This window comes from Labeo rohita, chromosome 20 (assembly GCF_022985175.1).
Source record: "Labeo rohita strain BAU-BD-2019 chromosome 20, IGBB_LRoh.1.0, whole genome shotgun sequence".
Lineage (NCBI taxonomy): Eukaryota > Metazoa > Chordata > Actinopteri > Cypriniformes > Cyprinidae > Labeo > Labeo rohita.
In genome coordinates, this window is record NC_066888.1 from 24,828,111 (window position 1) to 24,840,240 (window position 12,130).

At 31.7% G+C, this 12,130-nt stretch overlaps 2 protein-coding genes across 6 annotated transcripts in view; one reads left to right on the forward strand and one right to left on the reverse strand.

The window, feature by feature from the left end:
* Positions 1–3,975, reverse strand: part of itpkb (inositol-trisphosphate 3-kinase B) — a 43,220-nt gene extending 39,245 nt beyond the window's left edge. The window contains exons 1-2 of one of the 4 annotated variants that reach the window (XM_051138721.1): positions 3,922–3,975; positions 3,758–3,838 (exon numbers count right to left, since the gene is read on the reverse strand). The gene's annotated coding sequence lies outside the window, so the exon portion shown is untranslated. Of the gene's footprint in view, positions 1–892; positions 993–1,847; positions 2,126–3,757 lie in introns of those variants that run through there. The other 3 variants (XM_051138720.1, XM_051138719.1, XM_051138723.1) reach the window with 3 other exon arrangements.
* Positions 3,976–6,923: 2,948 nt separating this feature from the next.
* coq8aa (coenzyme Q8A, genome duplicate a) overlaps positions 6,924–12,130 on the forward strand; it is a 34,654-nt gene continuing 29,447 nt past the window's right edge. The window contains exon 1 of one of the 2 annotated variants that reach the window (XM_051138296.1): positions 6,924–7,041. The gene's annotated coding sequence lies outside the window, so the exon portion shown is untranslated. The remainder of the gene's footprint in view (positions 7,042–12,130) is intronic. The other variant, XM_051138295.1, reaches the window with a different exon arrangement.

Below are 12,130 nucleotides of genomic sequence, written 5' to 3' on the forward strand. Positions count from 1 at the left end.
AGAAATGCAAAAGTGCATGCTGATTATTGTGGTCACTCTCGTCATAATCATTTGCATTAAACAATTCTGCTGAAATACAGACAATAAACGTCTCATGCAAACGCCTTCTGCCGATCACCAAAGATTTTTATAATTGTGTTGGGTTTGATTGCTATCACAATGTTTCCGTTGGCCTTCTGTGAGACACTGCCAACTGTTTTAGCAAGTTTTGCTTGTCCTTCTGTCTAAGACTCTTTTTGTCTGAATAATCTTCACTAAATCACTCTGCTTGTTCAGTCAGGGGAGTCTGCATATTATAAACCCACAGTTTAACTGCGTCAGACAAAATACCTTTTTCCATTTGCAGAAACGTACACAAAGCTGCTCAAATATAACCTTTCAACACAACATAACCTTTTATGTCTTCGCCTGGAAAAGAGAATGACTGAGGGTGTAATACAATACAACTTCATGCAAAAATATTCAAAATACCATAACACTTATATCACATTTAGTTTGTCCTGCCAGTCCATAAACGAAAAGATAATGGTGCACATCAGTTCTCAAATACCAAAAAACTACCTGCGTCTAACAGCAATGGTTGTGAGACCTTAACTCTTCTGTATTGTGAAATGTCTGATCTATTAGCTGCTTCCATTTATAGCAAAAGCATGGGAAGAAGTTTAGTTTAACTGGTGCATTGAAATTTGATTAACTCAAAGGCCGAGGCAAATTACTTCATTATGAACCAGAACAATTTCCTGCAAGTTTTCCAAGTGGGACTAATTATTTTTGCAGTTGAGGCAAATGATCCGTGGATCAGCGCACCCAAAGAAGCAGTAAAACACATCTGTATAGAAACTGTTTAGTTGCAAATATACAATTTTCCTAAACACTATGTCAAAATGCTCACCTTGCAGCAACCATATGCGAAGAATTCAGGATGTATTTGGTTGTTTTCGATTAAATAGCGATGCCTTTCTTAGAGTTTAAGATAAACATCACATGCTTTGACTAAGAAGTCAGGTGGGATTGACACATTGTGCCCTGCATTTTAACTCAAGAGGGAGAGGTCAAGTTTTAAATGCACCTCCTCTCTCTTAACCCAACCACCACCCCTAAGTGATTTTTAACGGTCCATTATTGCTCTGACAATTCAAATGCATCTTGAGGCATCCTACGTCACACTGTTTGTGTGTCACACCAAGTGTGATGTCTAAAAGCTGTGATGTCTAAAAGCAGCGGAGGGCCAATACAAACTAATATGACTCAAGAAAATGACCCTCGTGAGGGTTTAAAGCATCTCAATAAAAGCCCTTCACTGAACTGCCCACTCTTTGGCATTCACTGAATTTGAATGAGCTGGAAAACACGTGGTGACTCTCTTATGAACTCAGTAGAAGCATTTGTCACATTCTTATTCTAAGAAAAACTATATTCCATTGGGATTATCACTTGGTAACTATTGTATAATCAGTAAAAGAACATAAATAGATGGTGAAGTTTCTTCTGGGATACAAATGAAACTTCATAACAGTTCTTGCAGAGGCAGAACGCATTCATATACATTCACATATTACATTTAGTGCATACTATGCAGTTACATAGTATTTTAACCAGTTTTCAGAAAAGCGGGAATCAAAACATACCCTCTCTATTGTCATCGACAACCGCTTAATAGTGAACCCCGAATAGAAAACGCTTATATTATTACAGTGCTATACACTAAACATATCTCTAGTGCTACTCTCTCAACAAACTTTGTGAAGTCAAACAGCTGAGTATGACCGTTTTAGGTTTGCTCCTTCATGTAAATGTGTCTAAAAAGTAAACTTTTACAGCGTGTCACACCAGAGTCGGATGCTTACCTACAAGTCTCCTTGTTGCAGACGCCGTTGTTTAAACTGTCGCTGAAGCGCGGATTCGCGAATTCGGGACACGTAGTAGAATAATAACTTGAGTTGCTCCGCTGCTGTTACATTCCAGAAGTTCTTTCGACAATTTAAATCAATGTAACTGTGTTACAGTGTATCACACGAGCTGCTCGACACCTCGCGCCAGAGCCGTATGTTTGTTTAATGTACAAAAGGCAGGAAGGAAGTTAAAATGACAGTGAGTCTGAATTCAACGGAACAGGCAGAGCCTCCCTGAGCTCTTTCGCTCGTTGAGCACAAGGGGAAGAGCAAGCCTTGATGTCTAAGACTTGAGCCAGAAGAAAACAGCTCTATTTGATTTATTGCTTTATTTACTAGACTGCGGAATAGATGGATGTTTGTTTGGTTTCTTGTTCTGTTTACACGTATTTTACAAATGTATCAATCAAAGGTGGTTTGCACCCACTTGACTGAATATATGTTTTTATTTTGAGGCTATATATAGTGAAACATATATAATGCAAATATCAGTTTAATTAATATTTAATTATTGTATTATAGTTATATTCATATATATGTTCGTATGTATATAATATATAAAATATAACTAATAAATATATCTAAATAATGTAATCTAAAATAATAATATAAATATAATATATATATATATATATACATATAGTTAAATTAAAATAAAATAATTATTGTATACTGTATAAATACTGTATTTATATAATTATTGTATATTTGTATATTATTTGTATATTTATGTTTTTATTTATAAAATAAATGTGTATAGATTTTTTACAATTAAAAATGCAAATATTAATTAAAAATAAAAATATAGAATTTATATACTTATTGTATTATAATATATTAAAAATAATATAATAGAAAATATAATATAAATATATATGTATAACTATATAAAAATATATCATATAAAATAATTTATATGGTATAAATATATTCTGTTCATACAATATATGTATTTTATTTTGTATAATTATGTTTTTATTTATAAAATAAATATTTTTTTTATTAAAAATGCAAATATTAATTTAAAAAAGAATACTGAATTTATACAGTTACAGTATTATAATATATTAATGTATTTTTATTTTGTATATTTATGAGTTTTTATTTATAAAATAAACATTTATGTGTATATATTTTTTTAAATTAAAAAATATATTTTAAAGTGGTTATATAAGTTATTTATATAACTTCTGTACCCACTTAATATATTTAATTAAAAATGCAAATATTAATTAAAAATAAAACTACTGAATTTATATAATTATTACATGATAATATATTAAATAATATAATGTATAACTATATTAAAAATATATATAATATAGAACTTCTGTATACTGTATAAATACTATATTTATGTAATTATTGTATTATAATATATTCTGTTCATATATGTATTTTATATATATATGTTTTTATTTATTAATAAATATGTGTATAGATGTTTTAATAAATATTAATTAAAAATAAAACTACTGAATTTATATAATTATTGTATGGATAATATATTAATTTATTTTTATTTTGTATATGTATGTGTTTTTCTTTATAAAATAAACATTTATGTATATATATTTAAATTAATACTAAATATTTTAAAGTGGGTATATTTTAAAGTGGGTATATGAATTATTTACTTCTATATCCACTTTAAAATATTTAATATTAATATACAAACATATTAATTATATCATATATGAGTATACATTTAATTCTTAATTTAATGTTTAGTCGTTCTCAATCCAGAAAATATCCTCGCTGTTAAGCGTTATATAATGCAGTCGTATGTGCTGAGATTCATAATGAAAGTTGTTAAGTGTTACCCATAAATTCTTTTAACAACCTGTGTTTGTAGAATGACTCACCAACTAAGCAGATGAAGGGTCTTAGAAGCTCAGTGGGAATGTCCTCTCTGATGTATGCTCATGAAAACCATAAAAACAGGCCTAGACTCCGTCAGAGTTTAGAAAGGAAGATATGAAGCCAGATCTGTAACACGGACTGACCTTCTAATATATAGTTCACCTACCACAACAATTCCTATTACTGCTCCCGATGTACAGTTTGATAACATAGGTCTGATTTTCTCTCTGATGCACTGATGACCAGCCCCACCGAACAAAGGAAAGTGTGTCATATGCACGAGTAAAGTGGATGGAAAATATAATGCTTCAGTGGCCACTCTGATTTGAATGAGACGGGCTTGCAGATAGGTGGTATGAAAATTAATTTTCCATCCTCTATGATTGAGACAGGGTTGCATGACCATGTTCAATAACAAGATTCCTTTCTTCAAAGTATAGAGCTGCCTCTGAGATCTTTCGAAGTTTCAGGATATGGGCAACATGTGAGCCCTCAAGCCAACATAATTCATTTCCACCAACATTTCCCTATCAACTGCAGCGGCTGTAAAGTCATGCCCGTGCAATCGTAGAGGTCATATATATGAATTTCAAATGAGTTAGGAAGAAATCAGCTATACCCGAATTAAACTAAATAAGCATTAAGACTGAGAAGTTGCACAATGATGGTCTTGCATTAAAACATGTTTGTTAAAATTACTTGAGAATATTGGACTATTGCATTCGTTGATGATTCAGCCTTGCAGAAGCAGAAGTGTGAGAAATTGTCTCTATAAAGCTTTGCTTTATAAACTTATTATGCTGGTGGACTATTGCAAATGCTTATTTTCCCACACATTTTGTAATTTGTGTATTTAAACATTATGTACAGCATGTTTGATAAGTTTATGTTTCTTTTTTATGAGTCCATATTCATCCAGTGAAGCACAACTTCTTTAACATGCAGGCCGGACAACAACAATATAGGCAATATGAAAGAGTAGACTAAACTATGGATAAAACTCAGCTTTAACTCATGTTAAGTTTTAACATGTTATTGATTGTAAATTAAAATGTCTTCATTCATTTAAATAAACAAACTTAGAAGTAAAATTCATAATTGTTATCTAATATTTGAGGTCAGTACTCATCACAGAATCACAATATGTGATATGTGTGACACCTAGTGGTAAAACACAGCAAATACAACTATATTTTTATAATATAATGTAATGTAATGTAATATAATATAATATAATATAATATGTTTTTTTAAAGAAGTCTCTTCTGCTCACCAAACCTGCTTTTTGATCCAAAGTACAGCAAAAACAGTAAAATTGTGCAATATTTTTACTATTTAAAATAACTGCTTTCTATTTGAATATGTTTTAAAGTGTAATTTATTCCTGTGATTTTAAAGTTTAATGTTTAGCATCATTACTTCAGTCACAAGATTCTTCAGAAATCATTCTAATATTCTGATTTGCTGCTCAAAAAACATTTATTATTATTATTATGTTGAAAACAGCTGCATAAAACGATTAGCTGAACAGCTGTGTTCTGATTTCTTTAATGGATAGAGTTCAGAAGAACAGCATTTATCTAAAATAGAAATCCTTTGTAACAAATGTGTTTATCATCATTTTGATCAACTTGAAAACATCCTTGCTAAATAAAAAAGAATTATACTGACTCCAAGCTTTTGAATGGTAAAACTTTTTATTTCAGATAAAGGCTGATCTTTGGATCTTTCTAATCATCAAAGAATCCTGAAAATGTTTCTTGAACAGCAAATCAGCATATTAAAATGATTTATGAAGGATCATTTGACAATGAAGACTGGAGTAATGATGCTGAGAATTTAGCTTTGATCACAGGAATAAATTATATTTTTAAATATATTCAAATAGAAAACAGTTATTTTAAATATTAAAAATAATTCAAAATGTTACTATTATTGCTCTACTTTTGATCAAATAAATGTGATCCTGGTCTTAAGTCGCTGGGGTATATTTGCAGCAATAGCCAAAAATACATTGTATGGGTCAAAATTATTGATTTTTCTTTTATGCCAAAAATCATTAAGATATTAAGTAAAGATCATGTTTCATTAAGATTATTTGTAAAATTCCTACCGTAAATATATAAAAACTTAATTTTTGGTTAGTAATATGCATTAGTAAGAGCTTCATTTGGACAACTTTAAAGGTGCTTTTCTCAATAGTTTGATTTTTTTTGCACCCTCAGATTCCACATATTCAAATAGTTGTATCTCGGCCAAATATTGTCCTATCCTAACAAAGCATGCATCAATGGAAAGCTTATTTATTCAGCTTTCAGGTGATGTATACAGCTCAGTTTCGAAAAATTAACCCTTATGACTGGTTTTGTGGTCCAGGGTCACAAATGCAGGCTTGGTGAGCAGAAAAAAATTCTAAAAAAATCTATTTTTTTAAATAAATTGACTGATATGTACCATACTATACTATACTATAATATGATATAATATAATATAATATAATTTAGTTCTATATGTCTTAGAGTCACTTTTTTAATTTCTACAAGAATACCTTACATTAAAGGATCAGTTATATAGTCTCCTGTCAGGTAGTATAAACAGGCCAATATTTATTTATTGATTCGTATATTTCAGACTAAGGCTTTTTAGTTCTGTAAATTGTGTTAGGGCAATAATCAATCACCTATGTTTTTAATGGCTTTGGGCCAACCGAAGGGATTTTCAACCACTAGATGGCAGTAAAAGATCAAGTATAAGCATTACGTTGTTTTGAAAATGAATTACGCGTACTTTCAGTAGTATATTTTGTTAGAAACTGCAATAGGAAGCGGTTAAATACTCGTGATGCAACTGCTCATGAATAACTAATAATAAACAATCAAAACAGTGACCGTACTAGACAGACCAAATTAATTAATCAATTTTGTTCCTAAAACATTTCTATTGAGGCGCATCATGCACTAATTTACTATCGCATAACATAACCGTTAAAATGTCCTTTGTTTAAGTGTATTATATAAAACGTTTGTCCTTCGTCAGCATATATAGGGTCAACTTTCGTTGAGTGAATATGAAAAGAACCAATAAAATCGCAGATAAAGTTTCTAAGCACCGCCTTCTTATGGCCACGAGGCTACTGAGTAACCAATAGCAGGCGACTGGGGGAGGAGCCAAACAGCTCTGTCAGGCACACTTGAGAAGGGTAAACAGCTCTCACCTCATGGACGCAGATCCAGCGCGAAAAGAGAGCTGGACGGTGAATACAGCCACATATTTGCCGATTGTGGGGGTAAGTACCTTAAAGCTCATTTCTTAGGATGTCTAACGTCATGTTAATTCGTTTAAGTAATATTTTGATAATCTGTAATTTAAAAAAACGCGTGTTCTTTTTAAGTAACGTGTACTTTAGGTCGCTGGCTAACAGACGTGCACAACACACGTGTCGTTTGTTGCGTGTTTTCAACCCTACTTTGATATGAATGCAGATATTGTTGTATACTTCTATAATATTTCAATGTATATAGATTGGTGAAGATACACGTGTATTGTGCATGTGTTTTGATTCTGTCCTCGTGGTTATGGGAACATTATGTAGCAGCATAGATGTATTCCTTTAACCAAATACGTCTACAGTAATCTAGTACGATCTGTTCATTACGCTGTTCATTGGTATGTAAAAACTCTGTTAAACCACAAGGCCTGTTTACACCACACATTTTCCCTTCCTCTTTAAATGCTCTAGGATTGCAGGTGATATTTTGTGCAAGAAATCTTGCAAAACAGAAAGCCTTGGCACGAACATGTTGAGATGGCATGCATGTTTTTTTTTTGTTTTTTTTTTTTTGAAAAAAAAAAAAAACAAAAACGTAATCAGTGTTTTGTCTTGCTTTCCAGAAAAGATATCCAAACATATCTATCCAAACATATCTAAACATCTAAACTATATGCAAATAAAGTAGAGGATAAGCATAATTCGCTATTTTTTGATTGAATGATTCTCTAATATCAAGGATGTTTAGATATTTTTTTTTTAAGGAAAACAAAACTACAATACTGACTAAAATGACTTTTGTAGGACATTATGTGCAGTTAATTCACAATGCAAACTCAGAGGTGTGTTAATGTGTTAACTAAATGAAATAAAGGCAGCTGTTGTGGAGATCACCTCTTTGCAAAACCTGTAAGCCTTAAGCCAAATCTTCGTTTATAATCTTTTTTTGCAGAGCTGCTTGGATACTAAATGTCAGCACCGGGCTAGACTTTAACTTAAAGGACCTGACTGAAGGACACAATTGTTGTGGCTTGTTTTGATTATTGCTTGACCGCAAATGCAACTAATACTAATGAATACTAAAAAAAAATATTTTTACTTTAGATATGTTTAGGTAGTTTAAACATTTATTTATTTTAAAATTATTTATTTTAGAGTGTATGAATGCAGTGTTTTTTACATGCTTACTGGTGCAAGTTTAGCATATATATTCACAATTATATTTTAATATGATTATTGGTATGACTATAGATATAACAGTCCATTCATACATTTACCTGTGACTGTCAACTTTTATTGTGTCAACAGTCCTGTTAGCATATTATTAACTAAGAACCACGTGCCGTGGTTTTTTTGACAACCTTACCACAACCATACAAACGGATAGAAAGGGGGTGTTTCCTCTAACTAACTGTCTGATTGGCTGTGATTTTCATGCGTTGTTTGGGTTACTTATACTAGCGTGGTCTCTTAGTGATTTCCTGCCACAAGGCCTGTATCTCAAAGCAGATTTCAGCCTGTCATCACTCATTTTCCGCTTCTAAATGACATAACATCTGTGATCGCCTTGCCGTAGTAGAAGGTGTCTTAAAATGGCTGACATTTGTTGCTTGTTTTACGGTTATCTGTCTGAAACCTCAGCGTGTGATGTATTAAGAGGCCTGTCCTGTTTCGGGGAGGCGCAGCCATTGTTTTGACCGTGAAGGAAATGAGAGGGCGTTGACAGTTGACAGATGGGCTATGATTGTCTGACGCACTTTATTCATAGGCATTAATATCATATTCAGACATTTTATTTGTTGGTTTGAAACATTACAGATGTAATAACTTTGCAAAAGTTTTGCATTTAATGTGTGTTTGACTAACCCAAGCATTGATTTTAATCAAACATTGTTTAGGTAACCAGTGATTATAGAAATCACAGTGTTTATTTATATTTTGCATATTGCAATATCAGACTGTGTTTTGGATATGTCCAAAATATGCATCTTAAATTCTATAAAGTGCCCCCCCCCCACCATAGTGTTAATGAAAATACACACATAGATGTAACCTTCCAGTAAGTTAAAAGGCTGAAATCTGAGTATGTTCATTCCAGAGTCCTCTGATGCCTTATTAGATTCAGTAGACTAAGCTGAAAATAATTATCTGAATGTGAATAAGCTCTAGGGCTGCACGATTATGACAAAACTCATAATAATAATCATAATTGTCGATCATTCCCTTGATATTTATAATGTTACAAAAGATTTCTATTTCACATAAATGCAGTTCTTTCAAATGTTCAGCTTTGCAATCACAGGAATAAATTATATTTTTAAATATATTAAAATAGAAAATGTATTTAAATATTTAAATGAAATTGTAAGTTATTTAAATACACTTATTTTAAATTATAATATTTTACAATATTACTGTCTTTACTGTTGTTTTTTTAAATAAAATAAATCTTTAAGCATAACACTTCTTTCGAAAACACAGATGTTTTTATTTATTTATTTATTTTATACTATTGTAGTTTGATCCATATTGAATAGATATCTGTATTTTTCATAGCTTCAAATGTGTTGCAGTTGTCGGTCACTGAAGATTAGGCAATGTGTTCCATTGTTAACCAACAGAGCGTTTAGTGTTTGCAGTAAGCATTGTCTGTTTGACATGCTAAATGTCTCAGCTGCAAATATGCAGATATGTCTAGGCATGTGCGACCTCTCTGAGGTGTACCACTACTGAAGGCTTGTGTATTGCTAGACTACACCTAGTTTACTAGATTAAGGTGTACAACATGATTTTAATCATATTTGAACAATGGAAGTGTGTTAACACGTGATTATTTACACCCAGGGCCAACATCGGTAATTGTAATAGTAAGCAAATGAAAAGTTGTTCACTTGGAATGCATTTTTTATTATGAATTTCAATGTACGATGCTAATGTCAATCTTCAAGTGTTGTAGAAAGACATCTAGTCAGTCTGTGTGGTTTATTGTGGATATCCAGACTGTATTTGAAATGAAAACACAATACTTCCTTGTTTTCTAATATCATATCATATCCTGTTGGTTATTCAGGAATGATCACGTTGCAGGATTAAGTATGTGACAGTGTTACAAAACATTGAATTTTGAGCTGTTTTCACACGTGAGGTGTGTTTATATCTTGCCAAGTTGCTCAAGGTCTTTTTAAGAGCCTTTTCCTTGTAGGCAAACCTTTACCTCAGGAATGAGGCCAACTTTAAAGCCCTTTATTTACAAGAGAGTCATGCTCTCATCCAACCCCTCCCCTCGGTTAAGCTTATTTGTGTCTGCGCTCCGAAGCCTAGGAGTTTACCGGTGCAGAACGGCTTGCGTTTTCCACCTTACTGTGTAAGTAAAGAGTTTTATAGTGGGGAGCTGGCAGAATACAAAATTCATTGTAAAGTTTTACAGTAGTGTTTAGACTGAATCTCAAGTTCATAACTCCTCATATGCTTCTTGTGATTGACTCAGTGTCTGCAGCCACTTTGTAAGACAGTTAGTCAATGGTGAAAAGCTTTGACAGTTGTCTCATCATGAAAACGTTTAACCTTTGATAGAGCTGCCAAGAGCTGTGATAACAGCTGTTTTGATGGCTGATGACACTCTGGTGTTGGTCTCAAAGACGACATAAGTCACAGTCTAATATATATATATATACATGTACAGCGTATTATTATACTTGTATCATTCATGTTTTTGGTTTTATATTACACTCCTTCATACATTGCTTTGGCATCTCTGCACCTACAAAAATGTGACCCTGGACCACAAAACCAGTTTTAAGTAGCACAGGTATATTTGTAGCAATAGCCAAAAATACAGTGTATGGGTCAAAACTGTCAATTTTTCTTTTATGCCAAAAATCATTAGGGTATTAAGATCATGTTCTATTAGGATATTTTCCTATAATTTCCTACCGTAAGTCATTTCCTAATTTTTGATTAGTAACATGCATTGCTAAGAACTTCATTTGGACAGCTTTAACGCCAAAATGTGTTTCTAAAGCCGAAATTTTCTCAAAATGTGTTGTTTTACTTTATTTATTTATTAATTTATTTATTTATTTATTTATTTGGTACCCTCAAATTCCTGATTTTTAAATAGTTGCATCTTAGCCAAACATTGTCCTAACAAACCATACATCAATGTAAAGCTTATATATTCATGCAATGGTAAGCTTATTTCAGTTGATGCATAAATTTTAATTAAAAAAATTTAACCTTATGACTAGTTTTGTGGTCCAGGATCACACATACATATACGTTCTTGTGTTTGAATGTTTGGGTTTTTTTTTTTTTTTTTAAATAACTCTTTCTATTTTAATATATTTTAAAATGTACTCTGTTCCTGGGATTTCAAAGCTTTTTGTGCTGCTTAAATTGTTTTTCAATATTTTTTGATTAATAGAAAGTTCAAACGAATGAAAAATAAAAGTATGAATTTCTTTTGAACATTGGTGTATATTAAAGGTGCAATAGGTGATTGTCTTCAGAAACATTTTTTGTTATGCTGGTTGAAAGTCTCTTCACATCCCAATAGCAATTACTAAGTTAAGCGGTCTAAATGTTTTTATATGTATTTATATTCTGTGGAAGGCGTAGGACCAAGAAATGTTCATCCAATCAGAACGCTCGAACCGAGCTTTGGTCATCTAGTCTGTGTGCGTTCATGTATTTGGGAGTCGTGGCTTTGGATGGCGATTTGCGGGAGGGTGGGACATTCGATTTCAGTGCTATCAGGCTAAAGTTAGCATTTTCCACGATCTTCTATTGCATCTTTAAATATAACAAAAATTTATTGTGGCAATTCAATGTGACTATAATGTTCATGTATATTTGTTCATCATTCAGTAATGTGGCTGTAGTACTTTTGTTTCTTTCATTCTTATGTTTTCTATGTATGTATGGTAGAATTCAACTGTCATTGGTCATTGTTTACTTATATATTATATATATATATATATATATATATATATATATATATATATGGTACATTTATACTTGTAATATGCTAGCAAAAATAATAGACTTCAGACTAATTGAATTAAATAAACTAAATTAAATAAACAAATAGGTATTGAAATACCTCAGA